General features: G+C 43.6%; 1 protein-coding gene across 2 annotated transcripts in view; it reads right to left on the bottom strand.

The window, feature by feature from the left end:
* The window catches only part of BCL9L (BCL9 like), a 47,066-nt gene extending 20,068 nt beyond the window's left edge, over positions 1-26,998 (bottom strand). For both annotated transcript variants that reach the window (XM_069947222.1, XM_069947221.1), the window contains exon 1: positions 26,602-26,998. The gene's annotated coding sequence lies outside the window, so the exon portion shown is untranslated. The remainder of the gene's footprint in view (positions 1-26,601) is intronic.
* Between the last annotated feature and the right edge of the window lie 534 nt (positions 26,999-27,532).

Raw genomic sequence — 27,532 nt, forward strand, 5'->3', positions numbered from 1 at the left:
TCTGCGCTCTGAACTGACTGTAAAACACTAACAGTGACAAAGGAGCGATGAGCAATTCTCTCCTCTGTCTGTCAACGTCATTCTCTTTTAAAGGAAGAACAGGGCCACAGATCGCACCACAGGGAGCTGTCTTACTGATCCCCCCACGCCGCACTTAGAGGTGGCTGCGCTTCACAAATCCCTGCAACACTGGGCTGTTGAATCCGCACACAGAACAATTACATTATCATAATCATTGTGTGTGCACCTCGACCTCAAAAGCAGTGAGAGATGTGGCTGGGAAGGCAGGAGGGGTCGCAAGGTTTTGGGGGGGGGGGGGGGGGGGGGGGGCAGTTCACAGCTCTGCCCAGGGGCCCATAATGCTGTTAAGATAGCCCTGCTGTACACACTAATGCTTACTTAGTTCATTTTTTATAGGACTGATGAGTATAGCCAAGCACTGTACTTTGTCTTCAGCAGTGAGATGATATAATATTGGGATAATCCATTTAAAGTAGGGGCTTGCCTTTTTATTCTGTAGAGGGCATCCATGAGAAGGTCACAGCCAATCTAACCACTGTCATCTACTGATATGTTAAAATATTTTGAGAAGAACATAAAATTGCACAAATAATATCTCTCTCTATTATAAATGGTGGCGGTTACTGGTATAGATTATTTGTTTCATAATTGCGCAAGTGACAACAAGTAGTAATTGTATTATATATTATACCATCCTATATTTGTGCCGGACTGGCCCCTTGTCCGTCATTACATGATGCCCTATTTTCCCTTCTACCATAAGAGACTGGTCAAAATTGGAAGCTTGTAATCCAGAAAGGGATGTAGATCAGATTACAAAATGCATAAAAGCAAAGGAGAATCTAAGCTCTGTGCCCAGAAATCTCCACAAGTCCCGGCTGTTGTGTGCTGTTCGCTTCCATTAGTCTGCATGTTCTGTGATTTGGCAAGGTGGCTGCAGAACGTTGTTAGACACATTCAATAGTCAACAGTGGGGAGATTGAGGAGCGACAAGGATGCTAAACAGAAAATGCTACAAACAAACTGTTCCTGTTGTACGTTCCATAAGCTGTCACATACTACACACGTCTTCCCGCGAGTATCCAAAACACATTGCTAAATCAGCTGCACGGCTTCCTGCAGCTGCCGATGTAAGCAGAGACAGGAAATACTCAACACTATAAAAAAATTAAAGGGTTCAATTCAGCTTAATGGTGATAAATGGTCATAATCAGAACTTAGCAAAACAACCAGAGTTTAGCAATTTTTTTAGCAATTATCTTGCTTTTTAATGGCTCTATTGTATGATTTTCTATTTATATATATCCTGTGTAGAATAGATTTTTATTTTTTATTTTTTTTTGCAATTTTAGAGCGCTAAAAGGGGTGGCTCCCCTCTGGTCTGTTTGCAGCTGTCAGGGGTGGTTGGAAAGCCAAAGTTGGCATGACTTTAATGGAAGTTGCACTAACAGGGTGGCTACGCTTAAACTTTGGTTATGTAAATCCCAAAGTTAAAGAGGTTTTCTGGGTCTTTTATCCCACCAATCAGCTGTTAAGCAGAGCCATGGCTCCAGCATACACACAATAAACGGGGCCTGAAGCAGTTCCATTCATAGTGTAGTGGTGGAACTGGGTTACTGCACACAACTTCAATTATCTTCTGTCCTGTTTATTACATGCTAGAGCCACAGTTCTGCCGAACACCAGAACAATGGAAGTGCCAGGTGTTGTAATGTGACCATTACGTCATTTAGTCTCCTCCATAGGAATACACTGTGTGCTAGCAACCAGCACAGAGGTAATGGAGGAGACTTTGTGTGGTCACAAGCCCTTATATATACCGCCATGTCATCGGGATTGCTGCAGTATGGCTTGGATGGGCCAGCGATCGTGGGTGCAGATTGTCAGTAATGCACTCTTCGTGGCAGAAATAATCATAACCGTATAGTAAAATATTGCAAAGTTTAATCATTGCTATTTAAAAAAAAAAAAAAAAAGCCTTGCAAAGAGTGGCTAAACTAGATGCTATCAATAGAGAATGCATCATTAAAATAATTTAGAAAAAGAGGGTCTGCCAGAGATCCCCCAGTCTGCCATATTAGTACCCCTATAAGACGCAAACCAAAAAAGTACTGTTATTTATTCCACACAAAACAATTTCTAAAGTCATGGCGGATCACTTAGCTCTTATTTTACCACGGCTGATCTCCCCAGTTTAGGTGGGATTTGTATGGAACAGAGCAGCAGTAGTAAATCTTAGGAAAGTGCTTGCAGTACTAGACGATACTAACATGCACCCACTCCCAGCCATGTAATCTCTGGGCGCTGAAAAAGCTTTTGATAACATGAGCTGAGGATGGATACATCAGGTCCTGGGAGGGATGGGTTTCCCACAAGCTTTTCATAATCCGCTAAAGGCTATGTATTATAGGCCTATGGCCCGGATCTCCACTCTAGGTTCTTTATCTCTCCCTTTCAAGGTGCAAAAAGAAAATCCGTCAGGGTTGTCCCTTATCCCCGTTGCTTTTTGATTTAGCAATTGAACCCCTTGCCAGACACCTTATCGTTTATCCCTTAATAAGAGGCATAAAAGTGGTTTGCAAGGAGGTGAAGGCGGAACTCTTCGCTGATGACTTGCTCTTGTTTCTGGCCCATACTAGGCAAGACTAGCCTATGGTTTTCAGAATCTACAGCACTTTGGCAATGACTCTGAGTATAAGGTCAACACTGAGAAAAGTGAAATGCTTGATTTGTCCTCCTTGACCTAACAGAGGAGGGACCCTCTTCCTGTCCTGGTCTGGTTGGTGAGCAAATCCATAAAATACTTTGGGAAACCGTCTCATTAATTTTCCCGCCTTAATACATAAAATAGTAGCTGAACTCCAAAGATGGTTCCATATTCCTTTATTCACTTAATAAACTATCCCCTTGCTCCTCCGATACCAAGACGTGCTGAAACTTCAACTGGCGTTTACTAATTATGCCCATAGCAACCAACCAGATTCCAACTTTTGTTTTTTAAAAAAAGGCCTCCGAAGACTGAACGTTGGAATCTGATTGGTTTCTGTCTCTCTGCACACAATTTTCCCCATTGTTTTTTCATTCCATTTTTGTTCCACATGTCTTTAGCTGAGTTCACACACCCCGTGAATCATAGAAGCTACAGAGTGTGAAACGGAAGCCTGGAATTAGAATCATGTGTCATTATGATGCCAGGAGCTCCGAATCTGTTCAAATCTTCCAGCTAATGTACTGACACAACCGCGTGAGGGGCTTCAGTCATTCTCTATTGGCATCGGACTCATCTCTGGTAATTAGCATACAGCGTGCGCTCACCTTCCGGCGCCGATATCTCTGTCCGGGGACCGGATCCAGGACCGCGACTTGCAGCAAAGGATAAGAATCCAGGGCTCCACGGGGGGTTTGGGTGGGCTCTGCACTGCAATGCCGGGTGACAGGTCCCCCTTAAGAACATGTTGAAAGACCATGATTAACAATTTCTTGTTCGTCGCTTGATCGTTAGCTTTATTTACACGAGCAGATAATTGTGATTGCTATCGCACAAATTTGAACGATACTGGTCAACAGCCAAAAAGGTTCCGACATGAAAGCAGTTGAACTTAACTAATTTTGGGGTGCTGAGATCGAAAATGATGTTCAAATTTTGAAATTGGCTCTAATTTTCAAGATATAGACATACTTTCTATATTTCTCATAGCCTGTGATACAATACTGGGAAAAGTTTGCATCATCAACTGGTATATTGCATCATCTTAGAATGACCAATAGTTATGGTATAAGGCTAGGTTCACACTACGTTTTTGCTATCCGTGTTTTTCATCCGTTTTTTTGCAAAAAACGGATGAAAAAAACAGATGCATTTGTGTGCATCCATTTTGATCTGCTTTTCCATTGACTTCCATTATAAAAAAAAAACGGATCCATTTTTTTTAACAGAGACAAAAGTAGTGTCAATACTACTTTTGTGTCCATTAGAAAAAACGGATACGTTTCGATCCGTTTTTTTTTAATAATGGAAAGTCAATGGAAAAACGGATCAAAACAGATGCACACAAATGCATCAGTTTTTCATCCATTTTTTGCAAAAAACGGATTGCAAAAACGCAGTGTGAACCTAGCCTAAGGTATCGGGGTAAATGGAACCCATCAATGCTTGCAGATTACTGTTGGAAAGTTATCAGAGACAATCCCATGTATGAATACAAAAGACATGTGTAAATGCACCGAGTAGCCATTGAATAAGGACCTACATTCCAGAGTTCAATAAACATAATTAATTTGTAAAAATTCTTGGATATGCCTGTAAATTGTAGTTGCTTTCAGATAGAACTAAGTTTCCTATGAATATATTTCAAAAGTTTTTGAACAATAAACTTGCCTCCTTATGACTGCAGAAGTAATAAATATGTCGGCTATTGTACTGTATTCTATACAATTCACAAAACAATAAAATGAGAACTCTTCCATATTATAGAAACTAGAGCCAATTAACATTTTTCCTTGTAATATTTGAATTCAGCACATTAAAATAATCATTAAGAAATGGATTATTTTATTTCTGAACCAAACAACTTTTGAAAATTCGTTGACCAGTGATCGTTCCTGTTAAAAGGACCTCTAATATGAGCTGTGCAGTGACTGCTGTCCACCAGAATGGGACATACAAACTCTGAAGTGCAGATAAGGAAGGAATAGTGGCAGTGTACGTTCTTCTTAGATGAAATGTAAAATTCACTGAGACACGTATGTCATCCTGAGAGATCTGCAAAGCACAATTGTTTGAGAAGGGTTATTTGTAGAAGTCTGATAAACACAATGATAAAGGTGCCCCCGGGACAGACTTATGTGTTATTATCTGCAGCGCACTGTCCTTGTCACATGATGGTAAGTGGTGCAGTGGATTCTGCATGTAAGCTAAAGTAGTAAAGTCATGACACAGCATTGCTCAAGTCACACTCCGCAACTATAAAATATGCATTATACTCAGAAGCAGGGACAATAATGCATCTATCAAAAGAACATAGGATGTCTACCAGAGTCTAGCTCACAGACTTGTTGAGAATATAAATGTTACTGCTGTTATAGGTATATATGATTGCATCAAATGGAAAGTCTAGGCTACAACATAAAACAAGATGACAGAGCACAACCCTGTTTTTCAAATGGGTTTTCAGACCCTTTTAAAAAAAAATAACTTGGTAGCAAGGAAGGATAGAAAAAAAAAATCTGATTGCACTCTGTCTGCTGCTGCTGTTCCAGACTGCCCAGTGGGAGTGTCCCAGAAATGCCAACTTACACTATGCATGGCTGCCATCACTGACCTCAACGGTCACATGGGCCAGTGTCAGGCCGAGACTCGCTCACACAGTGTACAATGACGTCTCTGGGGAACTCCTGCCTTTCCCAGCTGCCCAGTCATTTTTGAAAAGGGTTGAAGAAAAAATTTAATGTGCATCGTTTCTTCATTCCTTGGAACATACATGGAAACCCCAATCTGCCAAAATCAGATCATTAATGGTTACCATCAGCTTTTACTGTCCCTTTGATATACTACAAAAAATATGTATAACTTGCAATTATTTAAGCCAGGTATTAGCTGTTGAGGCTTTGTGCCCACACGATCATTTCACTGTAGGGACTAGAATTTTAGGAGCTGCCGTGTATAAGTATGTGTCTGGCACTGATGTGGTCTGGTTATTATTGAAAATGGAGAAATGTTCCCTGATGAGACTTTAGAAGGTGCATTGCAGAATATTTAATCTGAGTATCCACTGGTTATGTCCTTAGTAACTTCTATCTACTGGTGTATCACCCTTGTCATTTATCCAGTGGTTATCTCTTTAGTCACTGCTTTCCAGTGGTTTAGCTTCCCCGTCACTGTTATCCAGTTATTTAGCTCCCCACCCCCTTTTACCCTCCATGGGTAAGTGCGCGGGGGGGGGGGGGGGGGGGGGGGGGTTGGATTGGCATCCTGAATGATCTTTAGACCATCTGAGGAGCTCATAGGAGATTACGGCGGTTTTCATTGTACTGATCGTTTTTGGCTGATCATTGCCTTTTAACAGGAGATATTACACTAGGTGATTATTGGCCGTAACTGCCAACAATCGCTTGGTGTAATAGGGCCTTTACAGTGATTGAGGAGATAACCACTATATAGCAGTGACTGAGAAGATAACCACTATATAGCAGTGGCTGAGAAGATAACCACTATATAGCAGTGGCTGAGAAGATAACCACTATATAGCAGTGACTGAGGAGATAACCACTATACAGCAGTGACTGAGGAGATAACCACTATATAGCAGTGGCTGAGAAGATAACCACTATATAGCAGTGACTGAGGAGATAACCACTGGATAACTGTAACTGAGGAGATAACCACTATATAGCAGTGACTGAGAAGATAACCACTGGATAACTGTGCTATTTTGTCAGAATTTGTTGGTTTTTGTTTGTCCACCCGTCTCTTGATGATTGACCACAAGTTCTCAATGGGATTAAGATCTGGGGAGTTTCCAGGCCATGGACCCAAAATCTCTGTTTTGTTCCCTGAGCCATTTAGTTATCACCTTTGCTTTATGGCAAGGTGCTCCATCATGCTGGAAAATGCATTGTTGATCGCCGAACTGCTCTTGGACGGTTGGGAGACGTTGCTCTTGGAGGACATTCTGGTACCATTCTTTATTCATGGCTGTGTTTTTAGGCAAGACTGTGAGAGAGCCGATTCCCTTGGCTGAGAAGCAACCCCACACATGAATGGTTTCAGGATGCTTTACAGTTGGCATGAGACAAGACTGGTGGTAGCGCTCACCTCGTCTTCTCCGAATAAGCTGTTTTCCAGATGTCCCAAACAATCGGAAAGGGGATTCATCAGAGAAAATGACTTTACTCCAGTCCTCAGCAGTCCACTCCCTGTACCTTTTGCAGATTATCAGTCTGTCCCTGATGTTTTTTTCTGGAGAGAAGTGGCTTCTTTGCCCTCCTTGAGACCAGGCCTTTCTCCAAGAGTCTCCGCCTCACCGTGCGTGCAGATGCACTCACACCTGCCTACTGCCATTCCTGAGCAAGCTCTGCACTGCTGGTAGCCCGATCCTGCAGCTGAAACACTTTTAAGAGACGGTCCTGGCGCTTGCTGGTCTTTCTTGGGCGCCCTGGAGCCTTTTTGGCAACAGTGGAACCTCTCTCCTTGAAGTTCTTGATGATGCGATAGATTGTTGACTGAGGTGGAATCTTTCTAGCTGCGATACTCTTTCCTGTTAGGCCATTGTTGTGCAGCGCAATGATGACTGCACTTGTTTCTTTAGAGATAACCATAGTTAACAGAAGAGAAACAATGATGCCAAGCACCAGCCTCCTTTAAAAGTGTCCAGTGGTGTCATTCTTACTTAATCATGACAGATTGATCTCCAGCCCTGTCCTCATCAACACCCACACCTGTGTTAATGGAGCAATCACTGAAAAATTAATATTTGTATCATTCTCAAAACTTTTGGCCATGACTGTATATAGCAGTGACTGTGGAGATAACCACTATATAGCAGTGACTGAGGAGATAACCACTATACAGCAGTGACTGAGGAGATAACCACTAGATAACTGTGACTGAGGAGATAACCACTAGATAACTGTGACTGAGAAGATAACCACTGGATAGCAGTGACTGAGTAAGTAGGACCAAATAAATCAACAGAGGTGGAATAATAAATTACTAAGTTAGAGAAATGATTTCTTGTCTATGCAATAATACAAGGTAGAGTGTAGCAGCCAATGGCAGAATAACCATCTTTTAGATGCTAAAGCCAGTCTTGTCCTTTTCACTCAGCAGACAAAACCCTAAATCTTCCCCATCACCACAGGTAATATCAGTGCCACATCAGCTCAGTTTCTTGTCTGTCTCCGTTAAGGGAGAAACCTTGGAATGTCGTCTGATTTAACTACTTTACGTCCACTAGTTAGGCTGGGTTCATATTGCATTAAGCAGTGATCCAGCAGCCTCCATGTAAACCTGTCAGCTGTAATTTACGTGCCAAACGGCTGACACTGTTAGATAGCTGTTAAGTCAGGCAGACACATGGTACCTGTCATATATCCAGCTGTGCTTCCAAATTGTAGAAAGATTCTTTTATTATGTAGCAAAAAGTCAAATAGGCTTTCCCAAGCTCCTGAAAAGCTACAAGCTGAGGATTGAGGAGGGTTTACAGCTTGCTGCCCTTTAAGAGCTATTTGACTCTGTATTGTAAATTAAAAGCATTTATCTACATCCAGGAAATACAGACAGATCAGTATATGAAAAGTACCATGTGTATCCCTGTCCTAACAGCTATCTAACAGTGTCAGCAGTTGGGAATGTAAATTACAGCTGACAGATTCCCTTTAAGCGCTGTGATAAACCAAGCACACACATTAAAGCGACTCTGTACCCACAATCTGTCCCCCCCAAACCACTTGTACCTTCGGATAGCTGCTTTTAATCCAAGATCTGTACTGGGGTCCGTTCGGCAGGGGATGCAGTTATTGTCAAAAAAATAACTTTTAATCCGGCAGCGCTGTGTCTAACGGCAGGGGCTTACATTTGTATATGCATTAGGCTGGTACACCCTCTCTGTCCTTCCTTTCCACCCTCCTCAACATTTACTGCTGTTTGAGCTTTGCACAGGTGTATTAACGATCCAGCCCATGTTCATTATACACACAGGTGGGAAATAGGAAGCAATCTGCCTAAAGCATTCCTAATGCTAAGGAGGGTGGGGAGGAGGGACAGAGAGGGTGTGCCAGCCTAATGCATATACAAATGTAAGCCCCGGCCGTTAGACACAGCGCTGCTGTATTAAAAGTTATTATTATGACAATAACTGCATCCTCTGCTGAACGGACCCCAGGACAGGTCTTGGATTAAAAGCAGCTATCCGAAGGTACAAGTGGTTTGGAGGGGTCAGATTGTGGGTATAGAGTCGCTTTAAATAGAATCAAAAAGACTGAGGGAAAAGGCCTCACACACTGGTCTCCATTTTGGGAACGTCAGGTTTGCCAGACACATTGTTGCAGGCTACCACACTATCCCCCGTACAGCAGGATGGCAAAAAAAAAGTTTTAAAACTGTATTCACAGCTACACTGTTTCCAAAATGGCAAAATAAAAAAAAAACATTGTACCTTCAGGCTAAGATGCACACTTAAAATATACAGCAAACCCAATGTTATGAGTCCACTGTATTTATTAACCCCCCCCCCCCCCCCCGAAATCTCTGCAGTGACTGACAGGCTGCTGTGTGTACGTGTATACTGCAGATTACAGCACGTAATATGACAGTCTACATGAGCTGAGGTTAAATCAAGGGCAAATGTTCCCATTAAGACCTCAGAACCCAGACTGCTACAGTTCCTGAGGTGTAGATGGGAAGCTTTGCCCTAGATCTTACCTCATTCATGTACTGCAGTCACAGCCACTGGCACCTGGAAACAGTCTGAATAGTTAACAAACTTCTGAAAAATCCTCAATAAAGTGAGCCTAAACGATTACATTGAATATATTGTGGCCAATAAGGAAAACTTCATCTGACTGTGCTTCTATTCTATAGTAGATATTTTTTTATAAATTGGCCGATTACACAGGCCGATTATAGGTTGAACAATCAACAAAATCTGCCAGAGCTTGTCAACCCCAATACAGAATCCAATACAGTGGTACCTCGGTTCTCGAACTTAATTGGTTCCGGAAGGCAGTTTGAGAACCGAGCAGTGTCTTCTCATAGGAAATAATGTAAAAGTATTAAATTGGTTCCAGCCCCCACCAATAATTACCTACAGTGCCCATATATTACATTGAAGAGTGCCTAGTTTAATCACTACAGTGCATTACAGAACAGCACTATACTGTACCGTACATTATACACAAGAAACATTCAACAAAACCAGCAATTATAGTACAGTAGTCACTAACTCCTAACTCATCCTTTACTGTATAGAGTACCCCCCATCCCAGCACTGTAAAAGATGGGAGATGGTGGTGCACTAACTGTGCTACTACTGTACTGTATATGCACTCCAGCAGTCTTATACAGTACATAATGGGAGATGGTGGTGCACTGACTGTACTACTACTGTACTGTATATGCACTCCAGCAGTCCTATACAGTACAGGATGGGAGATGGTGGTGCACTGACTGTACGACTACTGTACTGTATGTGCACTCCAGCAGTCTTATACAGTACATAATGGGAGATGGTGGTGCACTGACTGTACTACTACTGTACTGTATATGCACTCCAGCAGTCCTATACAGTACAGGATGGGAGATGGTGGTGCACTGACTGTACGACTACTGTACTGTATATGCACTCCAGCAGTCTTATACAGTACAGGTTGGGAGATGGTGGTGCACTGACTGTACTACTACTGTACTGTATATGCACTCCAGCAGTCTTATACAGTACATAATGGGAGATGGTGGTGCACTGACTGTACTACTACTGTACTGTATATGCACTCCAGCAGTCTTATACAGTACAGGTTGGGAGATGGTGGTGCACTGACTGTACTACTACTGTACTGTATATGCACTCCAGCAGTCTTATACAGTACATAATGGGAGATGGTGGTGCACTGACTGTACTACTACTGTACTGTATATGCACTCCAGCAGTCTTATACAGTACAGGATGGGAGATGGCAGAGCACTGACTGTACTACTACTGTATTGTATATGCACTCCAGCAGTCTTATACAGTACAGGATGAGAGATGGTGGTGCACTGCCTGTACTACTACTGTACTGTATGTGCACTCCAGCAATCCTATACAGTACAGGATGGGAGATGGTGGTGTACTGACTGTACTACTACTGTACTGTATATGCACTTCAGCAGTCTTATACAGTACAGGATGGGAGATGGCAGAGCACTGACTGTACTACTACTGTATTGTATATGCACTCCAGCAGTCTTATACAGTACTGTACTGTATGTGAAGCCTTACCAGTGCTAAACTCCCCAGGTACAACCCACCATCCACACTCGCAAAAATGTTCAGATACTGAGCAAGTTTGAATTCTAAACGTTACCTCCAAGTAAATTTTCGTTTGAATATCATGGTATTACTGTACTTCAAGACTGGGTGCCTGAAAAGTGTTTGAGAACCAAAGCAAACTACTGTTTGAGTTCCAAGCAGTTTGAGAACCGAGGTACCACTGTATCTATATCATAAAAATGAAAGTCTGTCTGTCTGTCTTTCTGTCTGTCTGTCCCATATAGACTTCCAAACGCCTGAACAGTTTGACCCCAAATTTGGCACACAGATACATCCCGTCCCTGCCAGATGTACAGGAGAGGAGGGGGAGGGGGAGGAGCAGGGCCCCATAGAGATGAATGGGAAAATCTCCACACTGCAAACACAGGTGATATAATTAGCTGCATGTCTCCAGCAGTAAACGGCAGTTGGGAACCTTAGCAACCAATAGGATTACTGCTTTCATTTTCACAGGGAGTTGTGGTTGCTAGGGAAGCTGCCTCCCAACATCCACAGAAATAACTGGTAGACCCCCTACTCCAACTATACAGTACATGTATATACAGGGCACTACAGGTATACAGGGCCCCCTACTCCATCTATACAGTACATGTATACAGGACCCCCTACTCCATCTATACAGTAGATGTATACAGGACCCGCTACTCCATCTATACAGTACAGGTATACAGGGCAGTATTACCAGCTCCTGCTGCCCTAAGCATTAAACCTGAGGACGCCCCATCCTCACTCACCAATTAGCATCAGGATAGGTAGGTAATAGCTCCACACGTCACATTTAACGCCGCCACACCAGACCTGACCAATACCTCCATACTGTGACTGGATAACAACTCCATACCAGACCTGACCAATACCACCATACTGTGACTGGATAACACTGCCACACCAGACCTGACCAATACCGCCATACTGTGACTGGATAACACTGCCACACCAGACCTGACCAATACCACCATACTGTGACTGGACAACACTGTCATACCAGACCTGACCAATACCGCCATACTGTGACTGGATAACACTGTCATACCATACGAAATAAGACCGCCACATCAGACCTGACCAATACCGCTACATTGTGACTGGATAACACTGCCATACAAGACCTGACCAAAACCGCCACACTGTGACTGGATAACACTGCCATACCAGACCTGACCAATACTGCCACACTGTGACTGGATAACACCGTCATAACAGACCTGACCAATACCGTCATACTGTGAATGAATAACACCGCCACACCAGACCTGACCAATACCACCATACTGTGAATGGATAACACCGCCACACCAGACCTGACCAATACTGCCATACTGTGAATGGATAACACCGCCACACCAGACCTGACCAATACCGCCATACTGTGACTGGATAACACCGCAATACCAGACCTGACCAATACCACCAAACTGTGACTGGATAACTCTGCCATACCAGACCTGACCAATACGGCCACACTGTGACTGGATAACACTGCCATACCACACCTGACCAATACCGCCATACTGTGACTGGATAACACCGCCATACCAGACCTGACCAATACCGCCATACTGTGACTGGATAACACCACCACACCAGACCTGACCAATACCGCCATACTGTGACTGGATAACACCGCCATACCAGACCTGACCAATACCGACACACTGTGACTGGATAACACCGCCATACCAGACCTGACCAATACCGCCATACAGTGACTGGATAACACGACTATACCAGACCTTACCAATACCGCCATACTGTGACTGGATGAATCTGCCATACCAGACCTGACCAATACCACCATACTGTCACTGGATAACACCGCCATACCAGACATGACCAATACCGCCATACTGTCACTGGATAACACTGCCATACCAGACCTGACCAATACCGCCATACTGTCACTGGATAATACTGCCATACCAGACCTGACCAATACCGCCACACTGTGACTGGATAACACTGCCATACCAGACCTGACCAATACCACCATACTGTGACTGGATAACACTACCACAGCACCTCCACCAACTCTATACTACAGGTATACAGAACCCCAAACTATACACTACAGGTATACAGAACCCCAAACTATACACTACAGGTATACAGGACCCACGAACTATACTATACTACTGTATGTGAAGCCTTACCAGTGCTAAACTCCCCAGGTACAACCCACCATCCACACTCGCAAAAATGTTCAGATACTGAGCAAGTTTGAATTCTAAACGTTACCTCCAAGTAAATTTTCGTTTGAATATCATGGTATTACTGTACTTCAAGACTGGGTGCCTGAAAAGTGTTTGAGAACCAAAGCAAACTACTGTTTGAGTTCCAAGCAGTTTGAGAACCGAGGTACCACTGTATCTATATCATAAAAATGAAAGTCTGTCTGTCTGTCTTTCTGTCTGTCTGTCCCATATAGACTTCCAAACGCCTGAACAGTTTGACCCCAAATTTGGCACACAGATACATCCCGTCCCTGCCAGATGTACAGGAGAGGAGGGGGAGGGGGAGGAGCAGGGCCCCATAGAGATGAATGGGAAAATCTCCACACTGCAAACACAGGTGATATAATTAGCTGCATGTCTCCAGCAGTAAACGGCAGTTGGGAACCTTAGCAACCAATAGGATTACTGCTTTCATTTTCACAGGGAGTTGTGGTTGCTAGGGAAGCTGCCTCCCAACATCCACAGAAATAACTGGTAGACCCCCTACTCCAACTATACAGTACATGTATATACAGGGCACTACAGGTATACAGGGCCCCCTACTCCATCTATACAGTACATGTATACAGGACCCCCTACTCCATCTATACAGTAGATGTATACAGGACCCGCTACTCCATCTATACAGTACAGGTATACAGGGCAGTATTACCAGCTCCTGCTGCCCTAAGCATTAAACCTGAGGACGCCCCATCCTCACTCACCAATTAGCATCAGGATAGGTAGGTAATAGCTCCACACGTCACATTTAACGCCGCCACACCAGACCTGACCAATACCTCCATACTGTGACTGGATAACAACTCCATACCAGACCTGACCAATACCACCATACTGTGACTGGATAACACTGCCACACCAGACCTGACCAATACCGCCATACTGTGACTGGATAACACTGCCACACCAGACCTGACCAATACCACCATACTGTGACTGGACAACACTGTCATACCAGACCTGACCAATACCGCCATACTGTGACTGGATAACACTGTCATACCATACGAAATAAGACCGCCACATCAGACCTGACCAATACCGCTACATTGTGACTGGATAACACTGCCATACAAGACCTGACCAAAACCGCCACACTGTGACTGGATAACACTGCCATACCAGACCTGACCAATACTGCCACACTGTGACTGGATAACACCGTCATAACAGACCTGACCAATACCGTCATACTGTGAATGAATAACACCGCCACACCAGACCTGACCAATACCACCATACTGTGAATGGATAACACCGCCACACCAGACCTGACCAATACTGCCATACTGTGAATGGATAACACCGCCACACCAGACCTGACCAATACCGCCATACTGTGACTGGATAACACCGCAATACCAGACCTGACCAATACCACCAAACTGTGACTGGATAACTCTGCCATACCAGACCTGACCAATACGGCCACACTGTGACTGGATAACACTGCCATACCACACCTGACCAATACGGCCACATTGTGACTGGATAATACCGCCATACCAGACCTGACCAATACCGCCATACTGTGACTGGATAACACCACCACACCAGACCTGACCAATACCGCCATACTGTGACTGGATAACACCGCCATACCAGACCTGACCAATACCGACACACTGTGACTGGATAACACCGCCATACCAGACCTGACCAATACCGCCATACAGTGACTGGATAACACGACTATACCAGACCTTACCAATACCGCCATACTGTGACTGGATGAATCTGCCATACCAGACCTGACCAATACCACCATACTGTCACTGGATAACACCGCCATACCAGACATGACCAATACCGCCATACTGTCACTGGATAACACTGCCATACCAGACCTGACCAATACCGCCATACTGTGACTGGATAACACTGCCATACCAGACCTGACCAATACCGCCACACTGTGACTGGATAACACTGCCATACCAGACCTGACCAATACCACCATACTGTGACTGGATAACACTACCACAGCACCTCCACCAACTCTATACTACAGGTATACAGAACCCCAAACTATACACTACAGGTATACAGAACCCCAAACTATACACTACAGGTATACAGGACCCACGAACTATATACTTCAGGTATACAAGACCTCCACCAACTCTATACTACAGGTATACAGCACCTCCACCAACTCTATACTACAGGTATACAGGACCCTCTATACACACTGACACTTTATACCCGGGCAGCGCCGGGTACATTTTCTAGTATGCAATATATGTGGCGTCATCTCACCGCTGAGACCCCAGTGAACTGCCTCGGACTGTATCCTAGTGACTTTTCAGCGCTGTGGGTGAATATGCCTGTAGACTTTATGCTTTAAATAAGAAAATACAATGAAGCAACTATAAGTGGTGTGGTTTTAAATATATTCAATTATAGGTTGATATTGCCCTTTTTAATAGGCCCAGGGAACAGCTGACAAATGAGAAAACACCCGATCGCTGGGTGATCTTGTCATTTGATCTTAAGGCCCTATTACACGGAACAATTATTGGCCGTATTCGGCCAATAATCGTCCCATATAATAGAAGGCAACGATCAGCAGACATGAACGATGTCGGCTGATCGTTGCAGTCGTTTGTCTTTCAACATGTTAAAAGACAAATGAATCATATAGAAGCGAAATGCTGCCGTCGCTACGTGGAATAGAAGCAGCAGCAGCAGACCACTGCTATATGTTATGGGTTGCCCGGACAATCTAGCGATCACCCGGGCAGCCCCCTCACAGCTCTCTGGGCCCCCCTCCCGGACTCACCCTTTTGCATTCAGCGGCAGCGAGCAGGGAACGAGGGGCAAATGAGCGTTGACATCGCTCGTTTGCCCCTCCAGTCACCCCGTGGAATAGGGCCATTATTCATGGGGATGTTAAGCCAACAAATTATGGAAATAAAGGGCCGTATTAACAATCAAGGAGCCATGTAATGGGCTCCTTAAAGGAGTGCTGACCCATGAGACTGATGCTTGTTTAGGGTATGCATCCGCTCATATAAGAGGCCCCTAACAGAAAGGATATACATCTTATTTTTATTACACATTACCATCTTTATTAAAGGGGGTTGTTGAACTGGTAATTTATCTAAAACATTGATTATATCCTATGAACCCATTGATTACACAAGAATTTTGAAAATCGCACTGGGCATCTGTTCATGGCAAGTTTTGGATTGCTTACTGCCTCCCTGACCTTATATTTGTATTGCTTGTTACATACCTAGGAAAGTATGCCATCATTCGGCCAATACTAAAGAGTTACCTAAAATAGTATAAAATCTTCTATATGAGAAGTTACAGTAGCCTTTATGCATGCGCAAAATGTGTATATTAGAATACAATATGACAATGGTAGAAAAACATCAACATACTGGAACAATGACGGGAACCTCTTTGGCTAATCTGCTTTGAAAGTAACTTTATTAATAACATCTCTAATAAGTCTCTACGGCACATGCACTTATGGTTATAGTCTACATATACATAGAAATGTACATGATAATAGTCGGGTGAAGAAAGAGATGTCGTTGAACATGTTAATTACATAAAAAATTATAAAACACAAGGGAGGACATTTATCAGGGACTTTGCACCTATTTTTAGGTGAATAATTTGATTTTTGCCCATTTTTGGTTCTATTTATAAACCAGCATTCGACGGGCGAATATTTTTAATGCAATTTATTTTTTATTTATTTTTTTTTTGGGGGGGGGGGGGGAAGTATTCACCCCCAAAAATTAGTATAAGCCAAATGTATCATTTGCGGCAAACTAGTGCAGGCCTACATCTGGTCAGTACCAAGTGAATATGTTTGTGCAATTTCTTGCGAATATTCACAAATTTATGAAACGTTTGTAAAATTAGTCCTATTTGGCTGGGTTAAAAAACATACGAATACTCTGACGGAAAATCACACATTTTAGACTCAATAGTAAACGTCCCCTAAGGTTTGTAGCTTAGTTTGGGGGCAAATGTATTCATGTTTTTGGATGTAAATTTATATAAGACAGATGGTTTGTTTAAGAGGTGGTGAAATAAAAGTGCTGTGGGGAACTGGAGTACCTTGGTATTGCTTGCTTAAAATCTCTACATCATGTCCAACAAGATATTAACATTTTATTTAGTTATATTTTAAACCTATTGTTAATGCATTTGGACATCGTCTATCACACATAATCTACCAATCAGCAAGCACCTTCTTGTACTATATCAAATAAGTGTTGTATATGTGGACTGGGTCCTGTTAGAATGGGTGTGTGGAAGCAGGGCTGGAGAGTACACTTCTTTTTCTTGCTTTTTTTTTTTTTTTTTACCCTAGTCTAGCCACATAATAATCTCAAAAGTATTCCTTTGACAATTCCTTTAAAGGGGTACTCTGGAGAAAAAAATATTTTTAATTCAACTGGTTCCAGAAATATAGATTTGTGAATTACTTCTATTTTAAAATATCAAGTCATGTCCTTGCAGGAAGTGGAATATTTTCTTTAGTTTGACACAGTGTGGAAAGTTCAGCATGCCAAAACTTTGGGTTCAGCAATGTTATTCCAAACCCGAAAACCTGGCATTTGACTAGGGGCATTCACAACTTAGAATGTTATTTTCTAGGATAGGACATGGAATAACAAGCTGACTGGTGGGAATCCAACAACTGAACTAGGCAATGTTTGAAATCCCTATAGAGAAGTAATGGGTTACTGGCTGTGCGCACACAGGGGGGAGTTATCAAGAGCAGCATACTTCCACACCAATCTGAGGCTGCTGTGCGGCAGCTACAGAAATCTACACTATATCTTTGCTTTTTTGCCATAAAATCTGTGATTTCTTGTAGACATATGCCAGGCACAGGATTGATAAATCGTCCCCCATACAGTGCTTTATTCGTTTGGGGGGGGGGGCAGTTTACATCTATATATACAGTGTGTGGGGGGGCAGTTTACATCTATATATACAGTGATCCCCCAACTTACAATGGCCTCAAGATGAAATATTTTTTTAACATACAATGTCCCTTTCTGGACCATTGTAACTTGAGACTAGACTCAACATACAATGTTACAGACAGTCCAGATCTGTGGCACATGGAATAACTAGATGATCACCCAATGAAACTGTTCATTTTACTGGTAAAACTATTAGTGAAGTGCCTACACTGGTTGGCTGTCTAGTAGTGATTCTCTAGAGAATAATGTGATACTACATGTTCTGTATTGCTCATTAACTTTGCCAGCCTGAGCTGCTCCTTTAGGCAGCAGGTGAGGACGGCTTCCTTTTATATTTCTGGGACCCTGAGTGTTCTGTGCATCTCCAGTCGCTCTTTCTAAGTATTTGCTTTATCCATATTAATTATCTGCTTGTTTTCCTTTAAATATTATTTTGGGATGACATTTTAGTGAATTTCGAACCAATTAACAGTTTTCCATAGAATTTTGGTGTGAACATACAATATTTTCAACACACAATGGTCGTCCTGAAACCAATGATATCATATGTTGAGGGAACACTGTATTCTATTTTGTGTATAGTGGATACCCCCTCATGACTTTCGTAAACATTTGGGGAATGAATTGGTGAACAACAAACTGGTATGTAATTGTGAACTGGTCAGAGCGACTACTGGTGAGTGTTTATAGGCTATGAATGTAAAATTCCCAGAAAAAAATTGTCACAGAATGATGGAAAGAAAACTGATGAAGGAAAGATGAGCTCATGATCCAAAGAGTACCACATCATCTGTCATACATGGTGGAGGCAATGTTATGGCATGGACATGTATGGCTGCCAAATGAACCGAGTCCCTGCAGATATAGAATAAATCTGCATGCTTAAGTGTAGAAGACCCTGAGAAAGCTAGGCCAAGCACCAAGCACGTGGGCAGGAATATATGCTGTGCCACTACCATACTCTACCAGAGACTTGTATAGGTATATTTTACTAAAAAAAACTGGTGAAGAAATCAGCACAAATCACAGAAACCTGGAGTTGTATTGAAAAATAAACCGCACCACCAGGATCCCTGCGCAGACACCAAGTAATAGTGAAAACTTTTTTCACTACTTCAACTGGTGCATTTGCTTTAAACATAAACAGTATAAGCTTTCATACAATTACTGGTGGATATAATTTTCAATGTTGTCCATTTTTCACATTTATTATGCATATGGTTCTATTTGGTATTTAGATATATTTATATTTTGGTAATTTATATCTTTTTTTTTCTATTTTATATTGCACTTTGTGCTCATGTTAAGAGTCATCATATTCTTTGTCTCTGTTTATGTTTTTTTGGGGGTTTGGGGTCTTTTGCCTGTATATGTTCCAGATAGAGAGGGGTGTAGGTTCTTTATTGCTGCATGCAGGATTTTAACTGTGTGTGTGTGTTGTTTGGGTTAAAGGGGTTATCCAGCACTACAAAAACATGGCCACTTTCTTTTGGAGACAACACGACTCTTGTCTCCAGTTCAGGTGCAGTTTGAAATTAAGCTCCATTCGCTTCAATGTAACTAAGCAGCAAAACCCCATCCAAGCTGGAGACAAGAGTGGGGCTGTCTCTGGAAGAAAGTGCCCATGTTTTTTTTAGCGCTGGATAACCCCTTTAATAAATAAAATGATACCTATCGGAGTGGCAGCTATTTATGTTACTTCAGCTTCTTTTTTGAATCATTACATCTATCGACATAATGATGGTCAGATGGACATTTCAATAATAAAGCCAAATTTTATGCCACAGATTTACCCTGTGAAATGCAAACAGTGAAATATGTACCACAAATCCACGGCAATAATAGTTACATTTAAAATGTATGCCATTCACTCTCCAGTAATATTAAAGTTTATTCTCTAGGTCTGTACAATTACTGTGATACCAAATTTATATAGTTTTTTAGTTTTAGACCTTTTTTTTTTTTTTGCCTATAGTGCCATAACTCTTTTATGATTCGCTTCCCATAGTGTATGTTTTTTTTTTATTTCTTTCAGATTTTACTTCTACCATTTTTGCTTTAAATTACTTTGTTAGCTTTTTTCCCTCTTTTTCTTGGGAGGCAGTTTAACAAAATATAGCAGTTCTGGTGTTGTTTTTATATTTTTATTGTGTAAAATAAATGAGACATCTTAGGTCATTACTGATGTGGTGGCTAAATAAGTGTCATTTTTTTCTACGTGTTGTGTAAAAAAAATGCTTTTCTAGGGGAAAATTCTGGGGCTTTTATGTTATTTTATTAAACTTGATTTGGTTTACTTTTTATTAGTCCCATAAAGTGATGTCCTGACTGACACAACCGTAAGGCAGTGTATTATGCCAGTTATCATAACCCTGCATTACCAGGTAAGGGCACAGACATGGCAGACCTGAGGTCCTTCTTTAGGGCCCTTTCCACTGGCAGATTATTGGCAAGTGTTGCTAGAAACGCTCATTCAGACTAGAATCGGCCCGTGTAAAAGTGTCATCGATCAGCCAAGGAACAGGAAAACGCTGGCTTGTAAGCAGGCCAACAAATCATTGTTTACAAGCCGCACATATCCCTGTGTAAACAAGAGGTGTGCGGCCATTAGCTATTCATTTAAATGGCCCATAAAAAGATTGTTCCTGTCGTCTAGCAGTTTAATTGGTTGTGCCATGTAAAGGCACTGCAAATGAGCGACGGTCTCGCTAATCTGTGCTCGTTTGCTTCCTTGGGAGCCGTCTAAAAGAACCCTAAGGGTGCCTTCACACGAGTCGTATCGCTGCGTATTTCTAGCACAGAACTCGCATGAAAGTAGCTGCGTTTTCTGTGGTGTTGAACTTGCCTGTGAAAATCAAAACTCGCATGTAAAGATTGCATTTACACGCAATGAGAATACACTGACTTGATAGCAATCAGTATCACTGTGGATTTATGTGCGAGAAACTCGCAGCGATAAAATACATAGCGGTACGGTATGTGTGAAGGCACCCTTAGGCTCTTGAGTGCCAAGGAACCTCACTGGTACCCAGTGATTGTATTAACCCTTTAAGGACGGGGCCCATTTTCGTTTTTGCGTTTTCGGTTTTTCCTCCTTGTGTTTAAAAGGCCATAGCACTTGCATTTTTCACCTAGAAACCCACATGAGCCCTTACTTTTTGCGTCACTAATTGTACTTTGCAATGACAGGCTGAATTTTTGCATATACTACGAAACCAGAAAAAAATTCAATGTGTGGTGAAATTGAAAAAAAAAAAAAACGCATTTCTTTTATTTGGGGGAAATGTGTTTTTACGCCATTCGCCCTGGGGTTAAACTGACTTGTTATGCATGTTCCTCAAGTCGTTACGATTAAAACGATATATAACATGTATAACTTATATTGTATCTGATGGCCTATAAAAAATTCAAACCATTGTTAACAAATATACGTTCCTTAAAATCGCTCTATTCCCAGGCTTATAGCGCTTTTATTCTTGGGTCTATGGGGCTGTGTCAGGTGTCATTTTTTGCGCCATGATGTGTTCTTTCTATTGGTACCTTGATTGCGCATATACAACTTTTTGATAGCTTTTTATTACATTTTATTAAATTTTTTCTGGATTTGATGCGACCAAAAATGCGCAATTTTGCACTTTGCGATTTTTTTGCGCTGACGCCGTTTACCGTGCGAGATCAGGAATGTGATTAATTAATAGTTTGGGCGATTATGTTTATTTATTTATTAGTTTACTTTTATTTAAAACCTGGGAAAAGGGGGGTGATTCTGACTTTTATTAGGGGAGGGGGCTTTTTACTATAAACAACACTTTTTTTTTTTTTTTTTACACATACCCTGGGGGACTTCTAGTATATATACTTTGATCCCTCATTGAGATCTTTGCTGTATAGATATACAGCAAAGATCAACGAGATAGGCACTCGTTTGCTTTCGGCTGCTGCAGCCGGAAACAAACGAGTGCCGAGGAGGGGACGGCGCCATCTTGGATGAGTCCCCGGCCGGCCTCAGACAGGGAGATCGCTCCTCCGGGACAACGTCCTGGAGGAGCGATCTCCCCTACTAGACCCCAGGGAAAGGTTGCCTCCGGTAATCGGAGGCAGCTGTCAACTTTGACAGCTGCCTCCGATTAGCTAATTAGCGGGCACGGCGATCAGACCGTGCCCGCTAATAGCGGCGGTCCCGGGCTACACGCGGCACCCGGGACCGTGGCGCTTCAAAGCGGGCCCCGCTTTGAAGTGCTAATGAGGACATATGAGGTACGGGTACGTCATATGTGCTTAAGAGGTTAATGGGAAGACAGATCACCACAAAGTACTTTATCAACGTGAGCATAAGAACTGTCACTCTGATCAATGGCCACTGGTTGGGCTGGCGACGTTCTTGACATGTTTAAAGGTCCCCATACACGTTATACTTTTGTTGACCATATAGTTTTCGCCTCATGTACATTTCTAGAGATGCAACTCCCTTCATGAGATCCAGTAATGGGACCCGCATCTTATCTTTAGATAGAGGGCTCCTCAGCCCCCTCTGGCCTGTATGCATTTTGCACAACTCCCATTGCCTTTAATAGGAGTTATTCAAATGCTATAACCTATGAGCTACGCCCTTTTGGTAACTCTGAGGTTTATGCAGCTACCATTAAAGTGAATGGGAGTTACACAAATTGTGTAACTAGCCAGATTTGGCTATTTGTGGCCTTCTGACCACATTTGGTGGCCACAAACAGGCCAAAGGGTGCCAGAAAACCTTCAACCTGGGGAGGAACCTGCATCGCATCTAGAGGACATACTCACTCCAGTGAGTATGCCATAAGTGTCCCAGATAGGCATACTAAGCAGGTGTGCAGGAAGTACCAGGACAGGTCATGACGTGCATTTAACAGATCTAAGTCCCCCTTTACCTGATGGAGGAAGAAATGATGTTATTTTGGTTTTCATTGAAGGTATACAACAGAAGAATGTGATGAGTAGAGATGAGCGAACCTTGAGCATGCTCGAGTCCATCCGAACCCGAACGTTCGGCATTTGATTAGCGGTGGCTGCTGAAGTTGGATATAGCCCTAAGGCTATGTGGAAAACATGGATAAAGTCATTGGCTGTATCCATGTTTTCCAGACAACCTTAGAGCTTTATCCAAGTTCAACAGCCACCGCTAATCAAATACCGAACGATCGGCTTCGGATAGACTCGAACCCAAACCTGGTTCGCTCATCTATAGTGATGAGGAGTCCATCCAACATACACAGTGCATTCGATGGACACTGCTACAGCCGTGTGAAACCAACCTTACTTGCAGCACTTTACTGTAGTAGAATTTGTTTCTATATTTGTGGCCCTCTATGAATAAACCATTTCAGTCCTTACTGAGCACTATAAACTTTAGGATATGTTCACACTGGGGCAGATATCCTGTGATGAGATCTTGAAGTGACTCTGTACCCACAATCTGCCCTCCCCAAACCGCCTGTACCTTCATATAGCTGCTTTTAATCCAAGATCTGTCCTGGGGTTCATTCTGCAGATGATAGTTATTGTCCTAAAAAAATACTTTTAAACTTGCAGCCCTGTGTCAAATTGGTGTGGCCTAGAGTATCTGTGCATTAGGCTTGCACCATTCCTCCGTCCCTCCTCCCCATCATTAGAAATGCTCCAGGCAGGTTTTCTACTATTCCTCACCTGTGTGAACACTGCACATGGGCTGGATCGTTAAGGCACCTCTGCAGTGTTCAGACAAGTGAGGAATAGGAAAAGTTCTGCCAGGGGCATTCCTAATGATGAAGAGGGCGGGGAGAAGGAACGGAGGTGTGTAGCAATCCTAGGGCATGGGTACTCTAGGCCACGCCAATTTGAGACAGGGCTGCAAGTTTAAAAGTTGTTTTTTAGGACAATAACTGCATCACCTGCCAAACGGACCCCAGGACAGATCTTGGATTTGAAGCAGCTTTCTGAAGGTACAAGTGGTTTGGGGAGGCAGATTGTGGGTACAGAGTCACTTTAAAGTGAACCTATCATTTAAACAAACTTCTGACAAGTCATAGTGACATATCAGAACTTTGATCATCAAGATCTCTGCCGATCGCTAGAATGAAGGGGCAGACATGTGCAGTAGCATGAGCTCTGGTCCTTCATCTCCGCTCTCACTGCTAAAGTGAGCCTAATGGGAGCCTATGAAACTTGTGGCAATTGTGTCTACCAGAAGTTCTCTAGACTCCATTATAATCCACTGTCCACCGGTACTTTAGCAGTGAGAGCAGAAATAAAGGGGCAGAGCGTTCTAGTGACTGGCGGTGGTCTCAGCACCCAGACCCTACTAATACAAACCTCTGACATGTCTGTTTAAATGATAGATAGACTTTCTTTTAACTTTCTTCATTTTGACTTGAAAAAAGACAGCCTATAACCTAACTATAAGCTTTATTGGGAAGATACGGATTGCCCCATACCACAGGGGAAGGAAAATTTGCTTTTTAATTTTACATAATCAGAATAAATCCCTGGATCAATGTCCTATCAACAGAAATCTAGTGCCCATAACTTATAATCTTAAGAAAAGCAAAATCACTAGAAAGTTCTCTGTTCTGTCCATTTATATATTTGTGGAGTGTGTGACCTACCCATACCCTTAACTACCTTGATCTAAGGGCCTTATTAGATGGGGCGATTATTGTGCAAAAAATCGTTATATCGTTCGAACATAAATGATAATTGTTCTGTGTAATTGCAGGCAACGATCAAAAACCGTTTTTATGTCGTTGATCGTTTATTTAGATCTGAACCTAAAATTATCGTTAATCGTTCGCTAATCGCTGTAATTCCACATTCATTTGCTGTAGTTCCACATTTGTTCACTAATCGTTCAGTGTAATTGCACATTGCCCATTGCTTTGCTGGTATCAGAAGGAGTAAACGATCATAGTAACGATCGCAGTAATGATCTTAACTAACTACTATTGTTCTGTGTAATATGGTGAACGATTTCAGGTAAACGATAAACAATCTTGTTAGTCATTAATTGTTAAAAATCGCTCCGTGTAATAGGACCCTAAGATGAAGTCAAATCTGCCGTTAGATATACTGCTTTAACATTTCTTCATTTTCTTTCTACTCAGACGCCACATCAAAATTCTTACCAGCAAATCTGCACCAACAGCCACAAATCCGGATGAAAAACACCATAAGACAGTGTTTTCCTTGCAAAATGAACCCATGTCCTATCCATAGGATAGTCCATCAGCTGTTTGGTGCAATACACACTGAACAGCTGATCAGTGCGGGTACCAGGTGTTGGTGCCAATCAATCCATTTTTACCAGAAAACCCCTTTAAGTATGTTGTAAGCAGGGCATACATAAGGATCTGAATTACTCTTAAAGTTGGGTGCGTTGCATTTCCTGCATACAAAGGGTAGAGATGGCAGCAGGATGTATTATGGGAAGAACACGAGAAGGCTGGAAAACCTTGGGTCCTAGGTCTCAGATGGACGTTACTGTGACATGTACCACCCACCTAAACATTGTACAGACCAAGAACCCCTCTCCATGGCAGCAGTATCACCTAATGGCTGTGACCTCTAGCAGCAGGGAAATGTCCCAGTCACAACACAAGTTTTCCGGAATATTCTGAGGAACATGACAAAGAGATCAAATTGTTGGTGTCCATGTTCCTAAGACCTCAGTCCCATCCACCATGTGGGTTGTGCTGGAAAGTCGGATTTGTGGAGGCCGCACGTCACATATAGGACTCGGATAAAACGTTGTGGCGAGGATGTGATGACCACAGACCAGACCCATCTTTAGGCCTGTAAGTACGATGATCCCTCGCTACAATAGTACCTTGTGGTGTATACATAACAGCACTGGCTGATGCATTGTGGGTACTGTCCCAATGATGATTCAGTGCTGGCCACAACACCAGGTACCAGCTGTCAGCGTGACCCTCAGGCCTTGTTCACACATGGGGAATAGTGGGGCACTAATAGTCACATGACTACTCCGCGGACCCATGTGTGACTGAGAATGGTTACATCCCATGTGCCAGTCCTACACATCTGGCCCTAAAGCTTGGATGTAGCTTCCATAACCTTTACCATCTGTCCCGAGGCCACAGACGGAATAATTGGTAACCATTGCACCATCTGCCCAGTTAGCCCATCCCGTAGCCGTCCTGTGTCCCTGGCATCTATGGCGATACTATAATATGGGGGTCATTTGGTGTGTGTGGTGACTGTGGTGCATGGGATGCCACCAGCACTGGGACAGGATAGTCTGCAGGCGGCACAGATGGGTGGTGAGCAGGTGGTGACAGATGGGCACGGTGCCTGCTGCCAGTCACTACACCTGCCCGGCTTGTCCTTGCTGCTTACCTCTCCTCAGCGCTCTCCCCTGCGGCCTCCCATCTGGTCTCGGTCTCCGGCCTCCTGTAGGGGATCTTCCCCTCTCTCCCTCTCAGCAGCCGCAGCTCGGGGGCTGAGGGGGAGAGAGAGCCGCAGCCGAGGCGGCGAGCACGGTGCCCCCTCTCATCCTGCCCCCTCCTCCGAGCTGCAGGGCACGGCGGGCATGTAACCAGGCTGCCCCGCTTACTTCCTCGCTTACAGTCCGGGCATGTGTCGGCAGAGAACGGAGGGGGACCCCGGGAAGAACGACCCCCCTCCCGGCGGCGCAGGACTGATAACCCAGCTCCCCGGGGTTTCTGATCTCGGATGTGGGAAGACACTGGAGCCGACAGCCGCTCAGCCTGCCCGCTGTCAAAATAAGAGCCTCTCCCCTCTAACTGCTTCCTGCTCTCTCCCTCCCTCCCTCCTCCTGTCTCCTGTGCTCAGTCCTTCCCTGCCTCCCGCACACCTGGGACACGCAGCCAGGGACGGGGAGGACGGGGGAGGACGAGGGGCTGACGGAGGACGGGGGGCTGGGGGAAGAGGAGGCTGAGGGGATGGGGGAGGAGGAGGACGGGGGAGGCTGAGGGGATAGGGGAAAAGGAGGACGAGGGGGGCTGAGGGGGTGCGGGAAGACAGAGGAGGCTGGGGGAGGACGCGGGAGGCTGAGGGAGGACAGGGGAGGCCGAGGGAATGGGGGAAGAGGAGGCTGAGGGAGGACAGGGGAGGCCGAGGGAATGGGGGAAGAGGAGGCTGAGGGGATGGGGGAAGAGGAGGACGGGGGAAGACAGAGGAGGCTGAGGGAATGGGGGAGGCTGAGGGAATGGGGGAGGCTGAGGGGATGGGGAGGCTGAGGGGATGGGGGAAGAGGTGGCTGGGGAGGACAGAGGAGGCTGAGGGAGGACAGGCGAGGCTGAGGGGA

The sequence above is a fragment of the Dendropsophus ebraccatus genome, chromosome 12 (assembly GCF_027789765.1).
Source record: "Dendropsophus ebraccatus isolate aDenEbr1 chromosome 12, aDenEbr1.pat, whole genome shotgun sequence".
Lineage (NCBI taxonomy): Eukaryota > Metazoa > Chordata > Amphibia > Anura > Hylidae > Dendropsophus > Dendropsophus ebraccatus.